Source organism: Triticum aestivum, chromosome 4B, assembly GCF_018294505.1.
Source record: "Triticum aestivum cultivar Chinese Spring chromosome 4B, IWGSC CS RefSeq v2.1, whole genome shotgun sequence".
Taxonomy (NCBI): domain Eukaryota; kingdom Viridiplantae; phylum Streptophyta; class Magnoliopsida; order Poales; family Poaceae; genus Triticum; species Triticum aestivum.
Genome location: NC_057804.1, coordinates 525,102,702 through 525,127,576, shown reverse-complemented (window position 1 = coordinate 525,127,576; position 24,875 = coordinate 525,102,702).

The window sequence follows — 24,875 nt, the reverse complement described above, 5'->3', positions numbered from 1 at the left end:
AACCAAGGTTGGGCCTTGCTGGAGGAGTTTTATTCAAAGCGAACTGTCAAGGGGGTCCCATAAATCACCCGACCGCGTTAGGAACGCAAAATCCGGGAACATAACACCGGTATGACGGAAACTAGGGCGGCAAGAGTGGAACAAAACACCAGGCATAAGGCCGAGCCTTCCACCCTTTACCAAATATATAGATGCATTAATAATATAAGAGATATTGTGATATCCCAACATAACCCTGTCCACCATGGAGCAATCTTCAACTTCACCTGCAACTAACAACGCTATAAGAGGGGCTGAGCAAAGCAGTAACATAGCCAAACAACGGTTTGCTAGGAAGGGTGTCAAAGGTTATAGGTTCATGGCAATTTGGGAGGCTTGAAGAGCAAATGATAGGAAGCGCAGCATAGCGATAGAACGAAGCAACTAGCATAGCAATGATAGTAGTGAGATCCAGGGTAGCGGTCATCTTGCCTGAAATCCCGCTAGGAAGAAGAACGAGTCCATGAAGAAGCCGAACGGGAGTAGTCGAACGAATCCTCACAATCGCAACATTACCGGAAGTAAGAAGCAACACCGGAAAGAAACAAACAACATGGTAAATGCACAAGCATAAACATGGCATGATGCACAATCAGGTATGATGCATGTCCGGTTTAATAAGGCATGGCATGGCAAAGTGCAACAAACAATACCACAAGTTAAGCGGAGCTCAATATGCAATGAGTTGCATATTGACAAAACACCACATTGACATATTTAGTTTAATCTCGTTTAAGCTACCAAGCAATGTTAAATGTTGTTTAAACATGTCAAGAGGTGAAGCATAATAAAACTACCTATCTAGGCAAGTTTAAATGAGGCTGGAACAACAAACAACAATTCTGGAAAATCCCCATGTGCATATTTTAGATTCGGTACTGTTCTGACCTAAACCATATTTTAAAGTTGTTAAACAGGAAAATAAAGTGCACCATGTTAAACTAGGCATTTTCCCACCCCATTTACATATAAAGTTTATTAAAAATGGAGCTACGGTTAATTAGTTATGAAATAAATCATTTTAGCATGGCATTTGAGGAAATTTAAACAAACAACATTTTAAACATTTTAAACATGGATGAAAGTGGCATATTATGAAACTAGAAAAAATTCTAAGAATTTTACATGTATAAAACATTTTAAACCGATGCATGGTTAATTAGTTATTACATGCATGAACATGAGGTTTTTTTTGTATAACTGCAGTCTCTGGAATAAATGGACAAAATCGCAGGCATGGAAAAAAATACACTGGGCTGAATCTGGCTGCCCCGATATTGTACAGGAGAGGGACTAGAGGGGGGCTGCTCACAATGGGCTTGGTCCAGTCGGTGGTGAGGCAGGCAGGCTGGGCGAGTGGAGCGGCTCGCCTCGCGGGCGAAGGGAGATAGGCCTGCGCGGCTGCGACCCAGCCGACGCTCGCGGTCAACGGGGACCGGATCGAGCTTGACGTGGCAAGGAATGAACAAAACGGCGGCACTGGAAGCAGAGTCTTCGCGGGCGCGTTCTCCGGCAGCTCAAGGCGAAGGTGACCGGCAGCGGCTCGGTCCAGTGAAGAAGGCGACGGGAAAGGGGAGAAGTGCGGCTACAAGCAACAGGCGACGGAGCACTTCCTCTGCACTTGAACAGAGAGAGAGATTCAGAGAAGGACGGAGCAGAACAAAAAGGGGAAGAAGAGTGAAGGCGGGGGCGATAGGCGCGTGACCTGCGGGGCTCCGGTGGCGCGGCCGGCGAACTGGGTACGCCGGGACCCGAAGCAGAGGAGCGGGCGCAGCTCCGGTGGTGGGGCTCGCCGGCAACGTAGATGATGGGGCTTGCCGCGGCAACGACGAGGCATGGTGGCGGAAGCGCGGGGAGGCGAGGGCGGTGGAGATGCGGTGGGGCGCCGGAATGAAACGACAGTGGCAGATCCGGGCGCGGGGAGCATGGATCCATCCATTCTCGGCCCGAAACAACGGCGGCAGAGCTTGATGCAGCGGCCATGGTGGTCTCCTGTGAGCGGAAAACAGAGAGAGGGAGAGGGAGATCGTGAGAAAGAGAGATAGAGAAGAAGGAGGGGAAAAGGAGCGGGGCTGTCGAGGCACTCATCTCCGGCGAGGTAAGGTGGTCGTGGACGAGGAGGCTGCGGACTCGGACGTCGGCGGGAAAGAAGCAGAGGGCTCGGGCTGTAGCTGCTGGCTCCTGCGGGCGCGGACGATGACGGCCGCGGGCAGTGGACGCGTCCAGGACCAAGGGAGGAGGAGGCACGAGGCGCTGGTGCTGCTCGTGGTCGAGCCTTTGCTCTCCCGAGCAAGGAGGCGGCGGGATCGAGGGGAAGCTTCGGGGCTGGTTCTGGTTGGTGGGATTGGATCGGTCGAATGAGGGGATCCCGAGGAAGAAAGGTAGGTGGGTGGCGGCGGGGGAGGACAAACCTCCTAGATTTTAGGGTTTGGTCAAAATAGACTAGGGGTGAACTATATATATGCGAAAAGGGGATGATTTGGATCCTTCGATCGCGATAGGGCGGTCCTGAATAAATAGCTTAGGGGAGTCCAACAAATAAACACAGATGTTTTATAGATGTTTGGGGATGATCCGAACCCAACGGTGAGGACTGTCCGGGTCATGTTCGGGGGAGTTTCGAACACACGCGAGAGGGGTCAAGAGAGGTCAACGAGGACAAGGGTCTGACAAAATGACAACGGAGGCAAAGAGAGAAAGGGCAACTGCGAACGTCTACGAGTTTTTTATGAAAACATGCAAATGCAATGTGCATGATGCTATGAGATGAGATGCATGCCAAGAACAAAATGCAAAATAAAATACAAAAACCCAACCACGAAGGAAATATCATATCGCATCTCCGGAAAAGGCAAGAGTTGGAGTTACAAATATGGAAAGTTGTATCCGGGGCGTTACAACACTCCACCACTACGAGGGGATCTCGTCCCGAGATCTAGGATGGCACCGGAGAGAAGCAGAAGAGAAAGAGGTAAGACAAAGTTGCTTCTTTGACGAACGAGTGAAACCACGAACCTTGAGAGGTTGAGAAATTTAAAAGAAAGAGTACAACAGAGATGAACGAGATTGCAAACAATCCGTTAGAAAAGAGGAACAAGCAGTATTACGAGAACTTGAAGGTTGAAAGACATGGAAATAAGAGCTTCACGAACGGAAAGAATATAACCACCTCGGTATAATGAGATAGCCAAGGAACAAGAATGACAGAATTTGGACAGCACTCCGGTAGAAAAGAGAAGAAAACTTGATGAGATGAAAAGATATTGAAGAGATGATACAACAATCCGGTTAAATGGATAAGCAAGAAAACAACACGATCCTCACAAAACGAGGTGATGGAAGAAGACCACAACATCACAATGCCTCCGTAACGAAAGAATAGAAGTTAGACCTTTGGAATAAAGGGACGGAGAAGAAAATGACAACTTCTGCCACCAATGAGCTTGGAAAGCACCCTTCCAAGAAGGTTAGAATGGAGTTGTTAGAAAACTAGCAACGAGAAGAATAAACTTAAAGTGGGCTTATGGGAACAACTCCAAACTTAGAGGTGAATACATGCCACTACGGAAAACAATTGATTGCTTGAGAGCAACACGGGGATGAAAACTTGATTCGCCGAGAGAATAGGAGAAAACTTGGATCAATGATAAGCACCACAAATAGCAACATTCCTTAGGGAAGGCTTTAGGTGAAATATAACACAAGGTAACTCCAACAAAGAGATTGATGGATTTAAAATGCCTCATTCTTGACAACAATATGAATCATGAAACATGAAGGAAATTGTCAAGAGTGACATAACACCACCTCAAAAGATAAGGTAGAAAGAATTGCACTTTGGAATGCAAGATGAAGAATACTTGAGCTCCTCAAATCAAAACATGTGTTGGGCACCATGTTTATTTTAGAGTATAGCTTGGCGGGTCATAACTTCAAGAGAAATCTTGAAGAAAAATTGAAGAATGAAAAGAATCCTTGGCGAATCACCATGTAGAGCCTCAATGAAGAACTCCGGTAATAAAAGGATGATAAAAAGAAAGAGAAGTTGAAAAACACAAAGTGAAGCCTTGCAATGATTTAGGTGGAGCTTCGCGACGAGATAATGCGGAAAACTTTGAACTCCGGAAAAGAAAAGATGAAGCATCTCGAACCAAGAAATGTGACATGATGAACAACTCTGGAAAGAAGAAACTAGATCACTTGGATGAAACAGTGATAAGAATTACGTTATGCATATCCTTCACCAATTTAAATTGATGACAAGCAACGGATTTGGCATACTACTTATTCATGTAGAAAGGATTAAAAGAGATATAGCGCAAACTTGAAGAAGTTATTGATGGAACCATCGGTGGGATTTGGAAACAACAAGTATTTGATATGATAACGAAGGAAGTGAAATCTTGAATGAACCACCGTAAGAATTGAAAAAGAGGGTAGCAAGGGCACAATTCACCGGAAAGAATTTGAAAACGAATGAAGATACTTGAAGGGATTTAGATACCTGATAACAAAGAGATCATGAACTGATTAGAGGGTATTTGAATAATGCACCGGTAAGATTTGGAGAATGATAGCTACACGCTGAGAATGAAGAATTACGACATGATGGCCTTCGGAGGAAAGAAATGGAAACAACTCATGAAATGCTCCGGTTGGTAAGAAAAGAATTCTCACAACCAAAACAATTATTAGGATGGCATGAAGCTAGAACCATGAATATTCAAGAGAATGGACCAAGATTTAAGAGAAATCCTTCTTCGGTCTTCAAATGTTGAGAATGATGATGAGAACCACCATGAATTGTTGATTTACTCCGGGAGAATTAAAAGAGGAAAGGTTGAGCCAAAGATGAAAAGAATTTGAAAATGACCTTGGAGAAGGCATGTAACTGATGAAAATTCATTCTTACGTCAAACTTGGAAATGAATTTGAGAATTGCTCCTGATAATTTGAAGAGTCAAGTAAGATCCTGGGAAAAGACCTGTGGGTTAGGGCCCACTCAAAATAAAACACCGTTAAACAATTTTAAAGAGAGGTTGCACCGGTTGAATTAAAGGCTTGAATGAGATAACAACCTCGAAATATCTTGAACGGATTGAGAATGGAAACACAAGTCTTGTGAGATATCTTCAGCACTCCAGAACAAATTAATATGAAGAAGTGAATGATTAAGAGGTGCATCGACATGAGAAAGCATTAGAAACGAGGAAAGAATATGATGAATATCGAAAGCTTGAATTGGATCCACCGGAGAAGAAACAGCAACGAAGGATGATGAACTTGAAATTGTTGAGCATCTTCATGGGAAATCACCGGATAAGAACATTGAAAGAAACGCATGAAGAGACTTCTCACAACTAAAAGGGATACATGATTAAGAAATCTGAGTCCTTGACGAAAAAGGGTGGGAGGGCAGGAAAACAAAGGCAACTTGGGGAAGATGGAATGGATACCGTTGAGAAAACTTAGAATTGATCTTGCGGATGTTGAAAATGATGGGATCCACTTGAAGAGAAGCACACCGGTTGGAAAAGAGTTGACATGACAACCTCAGTGATCAAGAAGGATTAGTACTCCCATAGAAATATGAGAACACCACTTGAAAGGTATGGAATCAATACTTGACATTGAAGCAACTCAAATACCACAACTCAAAACAAAACAAAGGATTTGGCTTGCAGAATAAGCCGGAAACAAACATATGATAGAGATTACCCAATCCCATATCATGCATCTGTCGGAAAGATATTCTAGGAGCTACTTGAATTCCCACCTATAAACTCCCGAAACTTTCTGGTTATGCAATCTGGTGTTGGGGATACAGGGGAAGCAATATATCTCACCCAAACTAACAATCTCTACATCCAGCTGTATCCATCCATCAACACATAACCAAGAAAACTCCGGAAATCGTGTACCTCAACCTTCGAAAAGCATCTGTTATACGAGCTATGGCAATACTCTCGAACTCCCCAGTACTGGGTGGCGTCGAGGTTATCTCACCAATAACTGCATAAAAGAGATTTTCAATGTCGGCAAAACTCAGGTATTCCAGAACTGCAACGATAAAATTATGACGACAACACCTCAGAGCTCAACTCCCCGGGACACTGCCACAACCCCTAAATGTCAGGAGGCACCAAGAACAATGCTCTCGTCACAAGACTATCGAAACGATTCCAAGATACCCGCGTGGTCCTAACAAATTTTTTAGTGAAATTTGAGGAGAGGAAAGACAAAACATCTACGTCGGGAGTCCTCACCAGAGCGACGAAGGGGATGAGGAGTAAAAAGAATCCTACTCTTCGATATATATAATCCTAAGACTCAAAATAGTTTTCTTCTAGACTCAACAACGGCCAACAAACAAGGGGGCTCCTATGGTCGGTCGAGGCTCTGATTACCAACTTGTCACGCCCAATATGCGACCCTATCCAAGAGGAACTCGAAGGTCCCACCAAGGATAGACCCGCATATTGGAACGCTTTTGCAAGGTGGATATCATTACATCAACATTACATAATAGATGGGGATACATACAAGAGGCATAAAATGCCACATGAATACAACATCATCTTACATAAGAGCACCATCCGACTACGGATGAAACACAAATAGAAACTCAAACGACATCCACCCTGCTAGCCCAGGCTGCCGACCTGGAACCTATCCCCTGATCGAAGAAGAAGCAGAAGAAGAACTCCAAAAGCAAGTAACATCGCTCTCACGTCATGAACATCGCATAACCTGTACCTGCAACTGTTGTTGTAGTAATCTGTGAGCCATGAGGACTCAGCAATCCCATTACCATGGGTATCAAGAGTAGCAAAGCTTAATGGGAAAGGAAGGGGTAAAGTGGTGAGGTTGCAGCAGCGGCTAAGCAAGTATGGTGGCGAACATACGCAAATAAGGGCGAGAAGAGAAGCAAAGGAACGGTCGTGAACTAGCAATGATCAAGAAGTGATCCTGAACTCCTGCTTACGTTAAACATAACCCAAAACCATGTTCACTTCCCGGACTCCACCGAAAAGAGACCATCACGGCTACACACGCGGTTGATGCGTTTTAATTCGGATCTGGTGTCAAGTTATCTACAACCGGACATTAACAAATTCCCATCTGCCACATAACCGCGGGCACGGCTTTTGAAAGATAATACCCTGCAGGGGTGTCCCAACTTAGCCCATGATAAGCTCTCGCGATCAATGAAGGATATACCTTCTCCCAGGAAGACCCGATCAGTCTTGGAAACCCGGTTTACAAGACATTTCGACAATGGTAAAACAAGACCAGCAAAGCCGCCCGATGCGCCGACAATCCTGATAGGAGCTGCACATATCTCGTTCTCAGGGCAACACCGGATAAGTCAAGCTACGAGTAAAACCAGACCTCGAGTTTCCCCGAGAGGGCCCCGCAGGCTGCTCAGTTCGGACCAACACTTAGACAAGCACTAGCCCGAGGGGGGGGGGCTAAAATAAAGATGACCCTCGGGTTGGCCGACCCAAGGGAAAGGTATAGGTGGTGGTGAGGCAAATGGTAAAACCAAGGTTGGGCCTTGCTGGAGGAGTTTTATTCAAAGCAAACTGTCAAGGGGGTCCCATAAATCACCTGACCGCGTAAGGAACGCAAAATCCGGGAACATAACACCGGTATGACGGAAACTAGGGCGGCAAGAGTGGAACAAAACACCAGGCATAAGGCCAAGCCTTCCACCCTTTACCAGATATATAGATGCATTAATAATATAAGAGATATTGTGATATCCCAACATAACCATGTCCACCATGGAGCAATCTTCAACTTCACCTGCAACTAACAACACTATAAGAGGGGCTAAGCAAAGCGGTAACATAGCCAAACAACGGTTTGCTAGGAAGGGTGTCAAAGGTTAGAGGTTCATGGCAATTTGGGAGGCTTGAAGAGCAAATGATAGGAAGCGCAGCATAGCGATAGAACGAAGCAACTAGCATAGCAATGATAGTAGTGAGATCCAGGGTAGCGGTCATCTTGCCTGGAATCCCGCTAGGAAGAAGAACGAGTCCATGAAGAAGCCGAACGGGAGTAGTCGAACGAATCCTCACAATCGCAACATTACCGGAACTAAGAAGCAACACCGGAAAGAAACAAACAACATGGTAAATGCACAAGCATAAACATGGCATGATGCACAATCAGGTATGATGCATGTCCGGTTTAATAAGGCATGGCATGGCAAAGTGCAACAAACAATACCACAAGTTAAGTGGAGCTCAATATGCAACGAGTTGCATATTGACAAAACACCACATTGACATATTTAGTTTAATCTCGTTTAAGCTACCAAGCAATGTTAAATGTTGTTTAAACATGGCAAGAGGTGAAGCATAATAAAACTACCTATCTAGGCAAGTTTAAATGAGGCCGGAACAACAAACAACAATTCCGGAAAATCCCCATGTGCATATTTTAGATTCGGTACTGTTCTGACCTAAACCATATTTTAAAGTTGTTAAACAGGAAAATAAAGTGCACCATGTTAAACTAGGCATTTTTTCACCCCATTTACATATAAAGTTTATTAAAAATGGAGCTACGGTTAATTAGTTATGAAATAAATCATTTTAGCATGGCATTTGAGAAAATTTAAACAAACAGCATTTTAAACATTTTAAACATGGATGAAAGTGGCATATTATGAAACTAGACAAAATTCTAAGCATTTTACATGTATAAAACATTTTAAACCGATGCATGGTTAATTAGTTATTACATGCATTAACATGAGGGTTTTTCTGTAAAACTGCAGTCTCTAGAATAAATGGACAAAATCACAGGCATGGAAAAAAATACACTGGGCCGAATCTGGCTGGCCCGATATTGTACAGGAGAGGGACGGGAGGGGGGCTGCTCACAATGGGCTTGGTCCAGTCGGTGGTGAGGCAGGCAGGCTGGGCGAGTGGAGCGGCTGGCCTCGCGGGCGAAGGGAGCTGGGCCTGCGCGGCTGTGACCCAGCCGACGCTCGCGGTCAACGGGGACCGGATCGAGCTTAACGCGGCAAGGAATGAACAAAACGGCGGCACTGGAATCAGAGTCTTCGCGGGCGCATTCTCCGGCATCTCAAGGCGAAGGTGACCGGCAGCGGCTCGGTCCAGTGAAGAAGGCGACGGGAAAGGGGAGAAGCGCGGCTACAAGCAGCAGGCGGCGGAGCACTTCCTCTGCACTTGAACAGAGAGAGAGATTCAGAGAAGGACGGAGCAGAACGAAAAGGGGAAGAAGAGAGAAGGCTGGGGCGACAGGCGCGCGACCTGTGGAGCTCCGGTGGCGCGGCCGGCGAACTGGGGACACCGGGACCCGAAGCAGAGGAGCGGGCGCAGCTCCGGTGGTGGGGCTCGCCGGCAACACAGAAGATGGGGCTTGCCGCGACAACGATGAGGCATGGTGGCGGAAGCGCGGGGAGGCGAGGGCGGTGGAGATGCGGTGGGGCGCCGGAATGAAATGACAGTGGCAGATCCGGGCGCGGGGAGCATGGATCCATCCATTCTCGGCCCGAAACGATGGCGGCAGAGCTTGATGCAGCGGTCATGGTGGTCTCCTGTGAGCGGAAAACAGAGAGAGGGAGAGGGAGATCGTGAGAAAGAGAGATAGAGAAGAAGGAGGGGAAAAGGAGCCGGGCTGTCGAGGCACTCATCTCTGGCGAGGTAAGGTGGTCGTGGACGAGGACGCCGGTGGGAAAGAAGTAGAGGGCTCGGGCTGCAGCTGCTGGCTCCTGCGGGCGCGGATGACGACGGCTGCGGGCGGCCGGACGCGTCCAGGACCAAGGGAGGAGGAGGCACGAGGCGCTGGTGCTGCTCGGGGTCGAGCCTTTGCTCTCCCGAGCAAGGAGGCGGCGGGATCGAGGGGAAGCTTCGGGGCTGGTTCTGGTTGGTGGGATTGGATCGGTCGAATGAGGGGATCCCGAGGAAGAAAGGTAGGTGGATGGCGGTGGGGGAGGACAAACCTCCTAGATTTTAGGGTTTGGTCAAAATAGACTAGGGGTGAACTATATATATGCGAAAAGGGGATGATTTGGATCCTTCGATCGCGATCGGGCGGTCCTGAATAAATAGCTTAGGGGAGTCCAGCAAATAAACGCAGATGTTTTATAGATGTTTGGGGATGATCCGAACCCAACGGTGATGACTGTCCGGGTCGGGTTCGGGGGAGTTTCGAACACGCGCGAGAGGGGTCAAGAGAGGTCAACGAGGACAAGGGTCTGACAAAATGACAATGGAGGCAAAGAGAGAAAGGGCAACTGCGAACGTCTACGAGTTTTTTATGAAAACATGCAAATGCAATGCGCATGATGCTATGAGATGAGATGCACGCCAAGAACAAAATGCAAAACAAAATAGAAAAACCCAACCTTGAAGGAAATATCATATCGCATCTCCGGAAAAGGCAAGAGTTGGAGTTACGAATATGGAAAGTTTTATCCGGGGCGTTACACACCGACATCTAGCAATGAGTGTGTGTAAACATAAATGTAATGTTGGTGGGAGATATGTACTCCCCCAAGCTTATGCTTTTGGCCTAAGTTGGTTTATTGCCAAGGATGACCTGGAGGATACTTGTAGGTGTAGCTGGGGTCGTACTGAGATGAAGAGGACTCTGACTGCCACTGGCTGGCAGTCATCTCCGGGTCCCAAAAGTAATCAGACTGTCGTGGAGGCTCAAATTGTGGTTCCTGCTCCGGGGCTGGAGTAGGGTTCCGGTAGGCTTGAATGGCCACCTGCGGAACAAGATATGGACCTTCAGATAAATTAAACAAGGAAGGAGCAGGCAAGGTAATAGTCTCAGGGTGATGTTTATCAAAGTACAATTTATATTTAAGCGCCCCTTCCCTGTTCTTAACAATAAAGTCATGCGCTAACATACTTTTATAATCTAAATAAGCATTGGGCAACAATTTTTCTTCTTTCTCATAGAGCCTAATAGGTATGTTATAATGCACACCTAGGTGTGAAGCATAGATACCTCCAAAGATGAGGCCCTTAGTACGGTTCAAACTTAACTGTTTAGCAATAATACCGCCCATACTAACAGTGTTATCGGAATATAAACCATGGAGCAAAATGATAATATCGGGAACACTAAGGTTTCCACAGTTTCCGCAACCAATTAAGCAACGACTAGCAAAGTAGCGTAAAACAGGAAAATGTATGCTAGTGATTCTTGCATCGGAAACCTCTTCCCGGTTTCCCCCACAGTAATGGTGTTAATAAACCCGTCCATATCTTTGCGATGTTGTTCATCTAAGGTACCCTCGAAAGGTATTTTGCAAACCTCGCAAAATTCAACTAGTGGTATTTTCTTAACAACATAATATAAATGAAACTCTACTGAAGAGGTGTTTCCTTAGGAAAATAGTAGAAGTTTTGCACAAAAGTATTGGTGAGTAAGAGATACTGATGACGTTGGTCGCGGAGGAAGTCGGTGAGGCCTGCATTCTCAGCCAATGAATAGAAATCTTCATAAATCCCGGCTTTTCTCAAGAAATCATCGGAAGGCCATTCACACGGCCGGACCTCCGCGGTGCGAGGCAAATTATATTTGGGCCTTTGTGCTTCTTCATTTTGCTTTTCCTTCGAGCTTCGGCTCGATGAGCCCCTCAAAAATCTCTTCATTATTTTCTGAAATATTCTAAATTTTTTAGTAACTTCAAGCAAAAGTAAACCAAACTCGATGAAATTGATAGCAACTACTCCTACAAGTGCCTAGAGCCTATATCAAGCATTAGAACTACTTGGAACCATATAAATTTGACATGCAAGCTCAAGAACATGGTAGCCTAGGCAGCACAAATTTGCAAAGAATAAAGCACTAGAGAAAAAACTAATTGGACTAATGGAGGAGTCACATACCAAGGAACAATCTCCCCAAGCAGTTTTGTGAGAGGTGCTTTGAGCAAGGAGATCGAAAATCGCAGCAAAATGAGCTAGAACTCGTGCTTGAGATGGATATTGGTGTTTGTGGGAGGAAGAAGGAGTGTATGGGTGCAGGAATAAGTGGAGGAGGGCCACCTGGGCCCACGAGGCAGGGGGTCGCGCCCTCCACCCTCGGGGCCAGGTGCTTGCCCCTCCTGCTGTGTTCGCAGTACCAGAAATTCTCAAAAATTCTAGAAAATATCATATTCCATTTTTAGGGCATTTGGAGAACTTTTATTTTCGGGGTATTTTTATATTGCACGGATAAATCAGAAAATAGACAGGAAAATACTATTTTTACTTTATTTCCACTAAATAATAGAAAGTAGAAAGAGGGTACAGAAAGTTGTGCCTTCTAGTTTCATCCATCTCATGCTCATCAAAAGGAATCCACTAACAAGGTTGATCAGGTCTTGTTAACAAACTCATTCTGACTAACATGGAACCGGAGAAATTTCGAATAACACTATGTTACCTCAACAGGGATATGCACATCCCCAATAATAAGAATATCATATTTCTTCTTGATAGTAGGAAGAGGAAATTCAAAACCTCCAAATATAATTGATGGAATTTTTCCAATAGAGTTGATACTATGAACTTGAGGTTGTTTCCTCGGAAAGTGTACCATATGCTCATTGCCATTAACATGAAAAGTGACATTGCCTTTGTTGCAATCAATAACAGCCCCTGCAGTATTCAAAAAAGGTCTTCCAGGAATAATAGACATGCTATCGTCCTCGGGAATATCAAGAATAACAAAGTCCGTTAAAATAGTAATGTTTGCAACCACAATAGGCACATCCTCACAAATACCGACAGGTATAGCAGTTGATTTATCAGCCATTTGCAAAGATATTTCAGTAGGTGTCAACTTATTCAAATCAAGTCTACGATATAAAGAGAGAGGCATAACACTAACACCGGCTCCAAGGTCACATAAAGCAGTTTTAACATAATTTCTTTTAATGGAGCATGGTATAGTAGGTACTCCTGGATCTCCAAGTTTCTTTGGTATTCCACCTTTAAAAGTATAATGAGCAAGTATGGTGGAAATTTCAGCTTCCGGTGTCTTTCTCTTATTAGTAACAATATCTTTCATATACTTAGCATAATGATTCATTTTGAGCATATCAGTTAATCGGATACGCAAAAAGATAGGTCTAATCATTTCAGCAAAGTGCTCAAAATCCTCATCATCCTTTTTCTTGGATGGTTTGGGAGGAAAAGGCATGGGTTTCTGAACCCATGGTTCTCTTTCTTTACCATGTTTTCTAGCAACAAAGTCTCTCTTATCATAACATTGATTCTTTGATTGTGGGTTATCAAGATCAACAGCAGGTTCAATTTCTACGTCATTATCATTACTAGGTTGAGCATCATCATGAACATCATCATTAGCATTTTCACTAGGTTCATGTTCATTACCAGATTGTGTTTCAGCATCAGAAATAAAGATATCATTTGGATTCTCAGGTGGTTCAGCAATAGGTTCACTAGAAGCATGCAAAGTCCTATCATTTTTCTTTTTTCTTCTTTTTAGAAGGACTAGGTGCATCAATATTAGTTCTCTGAGAATCTTGCTCAATTATCTTAGGGTGGCCTTCAGGATACAAAGGTTCCTGAGTCATTCTACCAGTTCTAATAGCCACTCTAACAGCATAATCATTTTCCTTACTATTCATTTCATTGAGCAAATCATTTTGAGCCTTAAGTACTTGTTCTACTTGAGTGGTAACCATAGAAGCATGTTTAGTAATGAGTTTAAGTTCACCTCTAACATCAGCCATGTAATTACCCAAGTGTTCAATCATATAAGCATTTTGTTTTGATTGTCTACTAAAATAAGCATTGAAATCTTCTTGCTTAACCATAAAGTTATCAAACTCTTCTAAGCATTGTCTAGCAGACTTATAGTGAGGAATATCACCTTCATCAAATCTATAGAGAGAATTTACCTTTACTACCCATGTCAGGTTATCAAGACCATGAAGTTCTTCAGTAGGTAATGGATTAAGGTCATATGTTTCTCCAATAGACGGTAAATTAAGACCATGTATTTCTTCAATAGGAGGTAAATTCCTAACATCTTCAGCTTTACTACCTTTTTCTTTCATAGATTTTTTTGCCTCTTGCATATTTTCAGGACTGAGAAATAGAACACCTCTCTTCTTCGGAGTTTGTTTAGGAATAGGATCAGGAACTGACTTAGGAAGTGTCCAATTATTTTCATTTGTCAACATATTATTCAATAGAATTTCAGCTTCATCCGGTGTTCTTTCCCTGAAAACAGAACCAGCACAACTATCCAGGTAATCTCTGGAAGCATCGGTTAGTCCATTATAAAATATATCAAGTATTTCATTTTTCTTAAGAGGAAGATCAGGCAAAGCATTAAGTAACTTGAGAAGCCTCCCCCAAGCTTGTGGGAGACTCTCTTCTTCAATTTTCAGAAAATTGTATATTTCCCTCAGAGCAGCTTGTTTCTTATGAGCAGGGAAATATTTAGCAGAGAAGTAATAAATCATATCCTGGGGACTACGCACACAACCAGTATCAAGAGAATTAAACAATATTTTAGCATCACGCTTTAATGAGAACGGAAATATTTTAAGGATATAAAAGTAGCAAGATCTCTCATCATTAGTGAAAAGGGTGGATATATCATTTAATTTAGTAAGATGTGCCACAATAGTTTCAGATTCATAACCGTGAAAAGGATCAGATTCAACCAAAGTAATTATATCAGGATCAATAGAGCATTCATAATCCTTATCGACAACACAGATAGGTGAAGTAGCAAAAGCAGGATCAGGTCTCATTCTATCATTAAGAGATTGCTGATTCCATTTAGCTAATAGCCTCTTGAGCTCAGATCTATCTTTGCAAGCTAAAATAGGTAAAGAAGCTTCTTCATCAAAAATATAACCCTCAGGAATAACAGGAAAGTCTTCATCATCAATTTCATCAACGTAATCAGTTTCAATAATTACTTTCTCTCTAGCCCTAGCAATTTGTTCATCAAGAAATTCACTAAGGGGCACAGTAGGATCAAGCATAGAAGTAGTTTCATCATAAGTATCATGCATAGCAGAAGTGGCATCATCAATAACATGCGACATATCAGAACGAATAGCAGAAGCAGGTTTAGGTGTCACAAGCTTACTCAAAACAGAAGGTGAATCAAGTGCAAAGCTAGATGGCAGTTCCTTACCTCCCCTCGTAGTTGAGGGATAAATTGTTGTCTTAGTGTCTTTCAAGTTCTTCATAGTGACCAGCAAATATAAATCCCAAGTGACTCAAAGAATAGAGCTATGCTCCCCGGCAACGGCGCCTGAAAATAGTCTCGATAACCCACAAGTATAGGGGATCGCAACAGTTTTCGAGGGTAGAGTATTCAACCCAAATTTGTTGATTCGACACAAGGGGAGCGAAAGAATATTCTCAACTATTAGCAACTGAGTTGTCAATTCAGCCACACCTGGATAACTTAGTATCTGCAGCAAAGTGTTTAGTAGCAAAATAATATGATAGTAGTGGTAACGGTAACAAAAGTAACGGTAGCAAAAGTAATATTTTTGGTGTTTTGAAGTGATCGTAACAGTAGCAACGGAAAAGTAAATAAGGGAAGAACAATATGGGAAAAGCTCGTAGGCATTGGATCGGTGATGGAGAATTATGCCGGATGCGGTTTATCATGTAACAGTCATAACATAGGGTGACACAGAACTAGCTCCAATTCATCAATGTAATGTAGGCATGTATTCCGAATATAGTCATACGTGCTTATGGAAAAGAACTTGGATGACATCTTTTGTCCTACCCTCCCGTGGCAGCGGGGTCCTAATGGAAACTAAGGGATATTAAGGCCTCCTTTTAATAGAGTACCGGAACAAAGCATGAGCACATAGTGAATACATGAACTCCTCAAACTATGGTCATCACCGGGAGTGGTCCCGATTATTGTCACTTCGAGGTTGCCGGGTCATAACACATAGTAGGTGACTATAGACTTGAAAGATAGGATCAAGAACTCACATATATTCATGAAAACATAACAGGTTCAGATATGAAATCATGGCACTCGGGCCCTAGTGACAAGCATTAAGCATAGCAAAGTCATAGCAATATCAGTCTCAGAACATAGTGGATACTAGGGGGTCAAACCCTAACAAAACTAACTCGATTACATGATAGATCTCATCCAACCCATCACCGTCCAGCAAGCCTACGATGGAATTACTCACACATGGCGGTGAGCATCATGAAATTGGTGATGGAGGATGGTTGATGATGACCATGGCGACGAAACCCCCTCTCTGGAGCCCCGAACGGACTCCAGATCAGCCCTCCCGAGAGGTTTTAGGGCTTGCCGGTGGCTCCGTATCGTAAAACACGATGATTTCTTCTCCTTGATTTTTTTTCTCTCCGAAAGAAAATATATAGAGTTGGAGTTGAGGTCGGACGGGCTCCAGGGGGCCCACGAGGTAGGGGGCACCCTAGGGGGCCAGGCGCGCCCTCCACCCTCGTGGACAGGGTGTGGGCCCCCTGGTCTTCATCTTTTGCAAAGATTTTTTTTATTTCCAAATAGACGTTCTGTGAAGTTTGAGGTCATTCCGAGAACTTTTGTTTCTGCACATAAATAACACCATGGAAAGTCTGCTGAAAACAGCGTCAGTCCGAGTTAGTTCCATTCAAATCATGCAAGTTAGAGTCCAAAACAAGGGCAAAAGTTTTTGGAAAAGTAGATACGACGGAGACGTATCACCCCCGCCACAAGGGAGCTTCGGACGTCTCGTCTGAAGACAAGACTCACTCCTCCGCCGCCGAAGACAATGACGAGGAGGAGGAAGAAAACACCTCTCCCCATGATGGGGGGAGGAAGAAGAGGGCGGCCTCCACAAATCTGTAGGCGGAGGTGCCCAAGAGGGGGAAGGGTCCCCCTGCGGGTAACTCCGCGTGGGACGTCGACAGTAGCCTGGAGCGACGCCCCCGAAACAAGCCTCTGGTCACGTCGTAAGTACTAAAAACCCGCATATGTCCATGCATCCGGCCTCTCTTGCTTCATGATATTAATATGTTAATTTATGACATTGCAGTCCGGCCCACGACAACTCCCTGCGACCCTCATCAAGAGGTTCGTTGGATTCGAAGGCGATGGCCAGCGAGTCACCGCATGCCGCTCACTCTCCCACGGCCATGGGCGATGATGAGGTGTTGTCCCAAAGGACCTGCCCAGGCCAGGGAGAGGTTCAGGAGGCCGCCAGGGTGACGCCAGAGGGCGAAACCTCGGCTGCCGGACACATGGGGGAGCAGACCCCCATGGTGACTGGGGATGGGGGCCTTGCTCAGTTCGGCCCCCAGCCGAATACAAGTCCAGAGACCTATACGGCTTCGGAATCCGGAGAGCAACCTCCTTCGAAAGAAGGGGGTGTGCCTATTCCGCCGGTGTCCTCTGTCCAACCAGAGGCACCGGATAATCTGCTGGAAGCACTACGAGGCACTTCCATTGTGATTAACACCATATCCTTATGGGTGTGGTGATTGAGAGGGTTCAGTACATCAAGAGCGGACTAATCGAAGCCTGTAGTAGCCTCCTGACAGGTTTTGAGGTAAGCGACTCAAAAAAGAGAAAGTCCCAATATAGAAAGTAGCCCCTGAGACATTGCCCAGTGTTAGGAAAGAAGAGCCGGACAGAGGATCAATTTATTTTCGCAGGAAACTAACTAAATATGTCTTATATGAATAAGCAAGCGTCATTGCTGGCCGCGACCTCACACACTGCCAAAGTCTTCGGACTAAAGCAGAGACTGGAGCGGGCCGAGGAGGAGCTCGGCCAAGCGAGTAAGCAGCTAGAAGACAAGCAAGGTATGTACTGACTTGATGTATATTCGGAAAGAACAAATAATGCGTATTGACCGTCGTGCCATGATATGTGTAGGAGTGGCGACCGAGGTCGAGGTCCTTAAACAGGCCCTGGCCGAGGCCGAGGAGAAAGCTGCCAAGGAAAAAGCCGCCCGTGAGAAGCACGAGGCCAGGCTTGATGAGGTCCAGCAAGACCTCCAGGATACAGTGAAGAAATGCGAATCCTTGGAGCGCGACTGTCGGTGTCAACACCGGCGGATATCGGGTAGGGGGTCCCGAACTGTGCTTCTAAGGCAGATGGTAATAGGAGGCAGGGGACATGATGTTTACCCAGGTTCAGGCCCTCTCGATGGAGGTAATACCCTACTTCCTGCTTGATTGATCTTGATGATATGAGTATTACAAGAGTTGATCTACCACGAGATCGTAGAGGCTAAACCCTAGAAGCTAGCCTATGGTATGATTGTTGTTGTCCTACGGACTAAACCCTTCGGTTTATATAGGCACCGGAGGGGGTTAGGATTACACAAAATCGGTTACAAGGGAGGATATGTACATATCCGTATTGCCAAGCTTGCCTTCCATGCCAAGGAGAGTCCCATCCGGACACGGGACGAAGTCTTCAATCTTGTATCTTCATAGTCCAACAGTCCGGCTAAAGTATATAGTCCGGCTGTCCGAGGACCCCCTAATCCAGGACTCCCTCAGTAGCCCCTGAACCAGGCTTCAAAGACGATGAGTCTGGCATGGAGATTGTCTTCGGCATTGCAAGGCGGCTTCCTCCTCCGAATATTCCATAGAAGATTTTGAATACAATGATTGTGTCCGGCTCTGCAAAACAAATTCCACATACCACCGTAGAGAGAATAATATTTCCACAAATCTAATCTGCTGACAACTTTTCATAACGTGACATCACACCACAGCCTGATCATTATTCAAAACGTTTCTCCCAGCCTGCCACTGCATGTTTCGCGAGGCGGTTTTATTGGCATGTCTTGTCGAAGTAGAGATCGTGTTCCCCTTATTACGGGATTCTCATCAATACGGGTATGGCTAACCCAATCGTGCCTGTTGGTATGACTCCTCGATTTTAGGCAAGTTCCAAACGGCCGCACGGAGGATGCTTGATATTCACCCTCTCTATAAAGGGGCCAAGACCTGTCCTTTTCTTCTCGCGCTCAATCGAATCCTTCCCCTAGCTCGAGTTCTGACACCCAAGGCTCAGGCTAGGCACTTCGGACCTTCAATCATGTCCGGATCCAACCTTCAAGGTCGGCGGATGCCCTCCTCCGTCACAGAGGAGGACATCAAGAAGCTAAGAGAAGCCAGGTATCTGACCGCCGAAATCTCGCACAGTCTGCCTGCTCGAGGGCAGGTCATCCCCACTCCCGAACCGAACGAGAGTGTCGTATTCGTCTCCCACTTCCTCCGAGGGCTAGGATTTAGTCTTGATCACTTTGTTAGAGGGCTCATGTTCTATTACAGGCTCGATTTCCATGATCTAGCCCCAGATTCCATCCTTCACATCTCGTCGTTCATCGTCATGTGTGAGGCCTTCCTCCACGTCACCCCACACTTCAGCTTATGGCTCAAGACCTTTAATGTGAAGCCGAAGATGATTAATGGGCGACACACAGAATGTGGAGGTGCCTTAATAAGCAAAGGCACCGATGCTCCATGGCCAAAGGGTTCCTTCCCAGAGGTGTCCAGCTTATGGCACCAGGAGTGGTTTTACATCACAGGACCCCGATGTACTAAGTGGGTAGCCGCCCCTGTCTTCCGCTCGCCCCCCTCCCCCTGCCACAACTGGCGTCATGGGTCAACAAGGGGCTAGACTGGGGGCCAGTAAATGATGTGCCGACAATGTAGATCCGCGTCCGAGATCTCATCGAGAGAGATGTCAACCTTGTCAAGGTAATGCAAGTCATGCTAGTTCGTCGAGTCCTGCCTTGCAAACGTCGACCTCTTTGTATGTGGGAGTTCAACCCGGAAGGACCGCGAACTATTCAGCAGTTCTTCGGCATGATGCTCGAAGAGACGTATGGATTGTTCTTCGGATCACAAATAAAGTGTCCGGACACCACTGAGGATGCGGGTCTGAGCTGCAATCGTCCAGATACCCAAGTAAGTAACTCTTCGGCCGAACATGTTGTTTCTTTATTTATCACAACATCATTCTGAAAAGTCGCTCTTTGACCAGGACTGGGTAAAAAAGCTGAAGATGATCAGGTGTTCGGCCCCCCTTCCCGAAGGCTCAACAGATCCAGTACTGACCAGAATGCTTGAGCTCACGCCTTATCAAGTGCCATTAGGGGAAGATAAAGGGAGGAATAAAGAAGCCGAAAGCAGGCCTCACTCATTATTCATCCAAACCGGGGGAATTAGTGCCTCCGTGAAGGAGGATAACCGAGGAGAAGGATCTAAAATCCCCTCTCCCAAAGGAAGGAAGAGGACCGCCTCTGAAGACTTGGAAACAATGGTTTCCAAACGAGGGAAGAAATTCTTGTCAGGGGGCCCTACCCCGGAGGGTATCCTTACCGCACAGTGCCCACAAGGGGATCAGCCCTCCAACGAGCTGTAAGTAAACAAAAGTACTTTATAGTAAACATATCCTATTTTATTTCCGAGGACAACAACCGAGACGTATATCTTGTAGTTCCGATCGTAGCCCTTCTCGACACAGTTCGTATTTGGGGGATCTTCTTCTGGAGATGATGGAGAGCGAAACACCTCCCCATGCCTCCCCGCCTCATGAGGCAGGCGACCCAGAGGTGTCGTCACAGAGGATTTCTCTTGATCCACCAAGGCCATAAGGTAATCCTTCGGCCTCCCGAAGTCCGGAGCATTCAACTCCTAAAGGGAGCAATAGAAAAAGTCTGGGGCTGTACGATGTGCGACCAGACGCATTGATGAGTCTTCTAGAGCAAGCGGCTATCTCAGAGGCGCATCGTACGTTAATGGGTACGGTGGTTGAAAGGATTTCATCCGCCGAAAGCGGATTGGATGAAGCTTTTATGAGCCTGCTGAGAGGCTTTGAGGTACGCAAAGTAATATGCATATTTTTGATGGTACCGCACACGCCAGGTGTGCCCTATGCAGATAGTAGCCCCTAAGACTCTGGTTGCTGTCAAAAAAGGCGGCAAACAGAGGATCATAGTCCCAGGTAATAATCATGCCGCCTTCATGTGCAGGTGGCTGAGGGTCCGGGGGCCAGCCGGACTGGTGAGTTTGCCGAACTGAAGCGGCAACTTGATGTGGCAGATGCCGACATCGTGCTTGTAAACAAGTGGCTTGGCGAGGCACAGGGTATGTATTCTCCGATGGTTAACATATATTAAGAGGGGCATGATGCTAGTATCTATAATATGTTGTGACTGCAGATGGAGCTGCCGCCGTGGAGACCCTTCGGGCGGAACTTGCCCAAGCCAAGGAACAAGCCAGGAGGAGTGATGCGGCCGCCCTAAAGGCGGTCGAAGAATTAAGAGCCGAACAAGCTGTGCATTGCGGGAACAAAGAGAAAATAGCCAAAATGGCTGTTGAGTTGAAGGGTGCTGCCGACTGTTATGAGCTTCTTGAAAGGGAAAGTCAAACAAAGACGGCGGACCTGGAGAGAGCCATGGTTGCGGCCAAGGAAACCCGCTCTAAAATTAGAGCGACGAAGGAGGAGCTACGTCAAGCCGGAGATATCATGGCTGGGAAGCCCTTTTTGTTGCGGACGAAGTTCGGAGATCCTAAGTGTGCTCTTCTAGATCAATTATGGAGTTCTGCAGACACGTACTTGGATTTGGCACCGAGTGCCGCCGATGCGACCAAGTTTTTCAAAGATCAAAAAGATCACGAAGTGGAAAAGTTGTTCTGGTCGCAATTCGATGCTCCAGTGCGTCCGCTACTGTTAAATGAGCAAATGGCCGAGTGGCCGAACTCCATAGGTTGTCCGAACTTGCCATGAGGTCTGTCGTGGATCATCTCTGGCCGGAAGGACCAAGGCCGAATAGTTATTTTGGTCTTGTGCAATGATTCCTTGGTGCTGTGCCGCATATCGATGCTGTAAAGAGGTCGGCGTGCATAGAAGGTGCGCGGATGGCTCTTGCCCGTGTCAAGACATACTGGGCAGAGATGGAGGCCACCGCTATTGCAACCCAGAATCCGGCCGTAGGCCAGGTTTCATCCGAGCACTATTTTGACGAAGTCCTAGAAGGTGCTCGTTTAATAGAGGCTCAGTGCTCGAAGAGTGTAATGTTCGAGTGACATGTATCTGTATTGTAAAAACGATGCTATTTAAATTATAAAGGCTGTGTTTATACTTTTGTCTGAAAGTATTATGATGCCTCCTGTGCGGCCGTTTATGTATATATGTATATAACCTGAAAGTTTACAGTCGTCGGCTTCAGCCCCCACGCATACAATGCGGGGGTGTTCGCAAAAGCACGTGTTCACACTTGATCCAACGTCTTGGTACATTAAGGAGGTGGTAGCGTGGTGAACGAGGCAATCAGACTATATTGCTTTAACACTTTCACTTAACCATAGGAGTTTGACAGTGGGGCTACTATATAGCCCCTGGTACTTCCGCGTTCATCCGAGTCCGGGGCGCGTACGTACATGACCGGGAAAACCGGCCCTTCGTTAATGCGGAGGAATCCTGAAGATTCCGCTAAGTCATTGACCAGTCTCGCGCTTTATCATGACAGTCAGTTTTTGGCTTTCTCTACTGAGGTGCTCATCCGGATGAACCAGGGCACAATCGCAGTAGTTCTCCTGGTGCCAGTTTAGCCGATAGAGCGGAACGTAAGGTAGCAAAACGCGGGAGCCGGGCAAACCCAATATTTGACCAAAGACATGATTCGGAGCTAATGCATATAAGGCCAAACTCGCGACGCCGAACACTCCCTAAGGTATTCGGTCTTTACAACAAACGGTCAAGTCTCTTTGCTTCAGTGTCATCCCTGGATATCTTCCGCAGAGGTAAACTCCATGATCGGTGCCCAATTGGATTCAATAGTGTAGCGACCCGACCTCAAACGGTCAAGTCTCTTTGCTTCAGTGTCATCCCTGGATCGGTAATGCTGACACACACAGTACTCGAAGGATTTATAACAGAGTAGCAATCACACACTTATTACATCGAATGTCTCAAAAGAGAACTTATTACAATAAATATGCCTTAAGGCCATCTAATACGATAACAGCAGAAGGCTTGGAAAATAAAGTGAGTCCATCAACTCCAACAAACTAGCTGAGCTGCATGGCAACGACCTAACGAACCTTACTCCTCATCTGAAAAGTATGCAACATAATACGTTGCAGCCCGAAAACGGGTCAGCACATGGAATATGCTGGCAATGTAACATAGTAGAGAAAAATAGAATAATGCTATCACTACATGCATATTTGGCTGGTGGAAAGCTCTATGGTTATAGTTTTTTGCGAAAAGCCAAATTTTCCCTACATCAAAGGAATAGATTTTATTTTAACTATCATGGTAGTTGAAACATCATTGAGAAGGTTCCTCAAACTCAATCCCAATTAAAGTAGTTGTCATCCCAACAATATTAATTTAGAGTGATGAGATACTTAGGATACTCCAAGTACTAGATACTCAAGATTGTCCATAACCAGGGACACGGCTAACCATGATTAGATTGTACACTCTACAGAGGTTTGTGCACTTTTCCCCACAAGACTCGATCGCCTCCATTGAAGTTCTTGCACTACATGGTGTTTGAGAAACGGATGACCGAGACATAGTCTTTCAGAAACATTAACTCTCTACTCCGGGGAGACCATACTAAACCTACAACCCTCTACCTGCTGATCCACCTCTTCAAGAGCTTCATGTAACCTACTCAACTATGCTAGAGCCCATAATAGCTTGTGGCTGCACATGAAAGTTTCTAGCATGAAAATATCTCAGTTCCCTTTGAGCTTGGGTGGCGGTCCATAGGAAAATCACACGGAACCCCGGGATTTCCAAAAAATACAGGCAACACTGGATTCTCCAGGTGCCTCAATCCACCCAGATGTGTATTTAAGTTGCCACCTTAAGTTGAACCATTAATTAACAATCACACATCTGTCATGGATTTCACTCACCCAAACCACGTCTACGAGCATAGCATAGCAATATAAGCAATACGTAGAAAGTAACTCCCAAGGGTTTGAATGTAACAGGGCAATAGGTTCTACCTCATCAACTACTTCCCAACCCACATGTTAATGACATCCTAGTCATGCAATGTTTGAGGATTAAAACTAATGCATAAAAACTGGGTACGGAAAGAGTATGATCAATGTGTTACTTGCCTTGCTGACGATCCGCAAAACCTAGGACTTGTAGTAGCACGCTTCGCACTCTGGGAATTCTTTCGCAAACAAACAATAGCATACATAAGCAATCAAGCAAAGATGCACGGGCAAAACTCAAATAAGAAGAATTGACCAGAAAGTTCAACTTAAGAATGCCGGTTTGCGAAAAGAATCAAATCAAATGAAGCAACAAAACTCAAATGGCGAAAGAAAAAGATCCGTTTAGTAATCTGTACTAAAGTAAATTTTTACAGTACCAAAATGTTGTTCAAGTTGATTAAAAAGAAAGAGGGTCTCGAGACGAAGATCTAGGCACTTGAATCGCCTGATTCCGATAAACGAGTGAAAAGATAAACTGAAACAAAAATCGGATAAGAAATCACGATCGAAAATAATCGCGGAAAAATCCGAGAAAAAGAAAACTGATGAACAGGCTAACGAACGAACGTTCGTTGTCAGTAACTATCGAGCGAAAACCATCCGTTAAAATGAACGTACGGACAAACGTCCTCTAAGCAACTAAACCGAGAAAAACTGGCGAACCGATCTAAAAAACGAACTAGGGTTTCTAAAAAACCGGATCGGTTTTAGAAAAAAACCGGTGGCAGCAACGACGGCGTTACCTCCGGCGAGGCTCCGGCGAGGCGGGGCTGCGGCGGCGGGGAGGCGGGCTGCGACGGCGGGGCGGCGGCGGCGCTGCAGTCCGGGCGGGCTGCG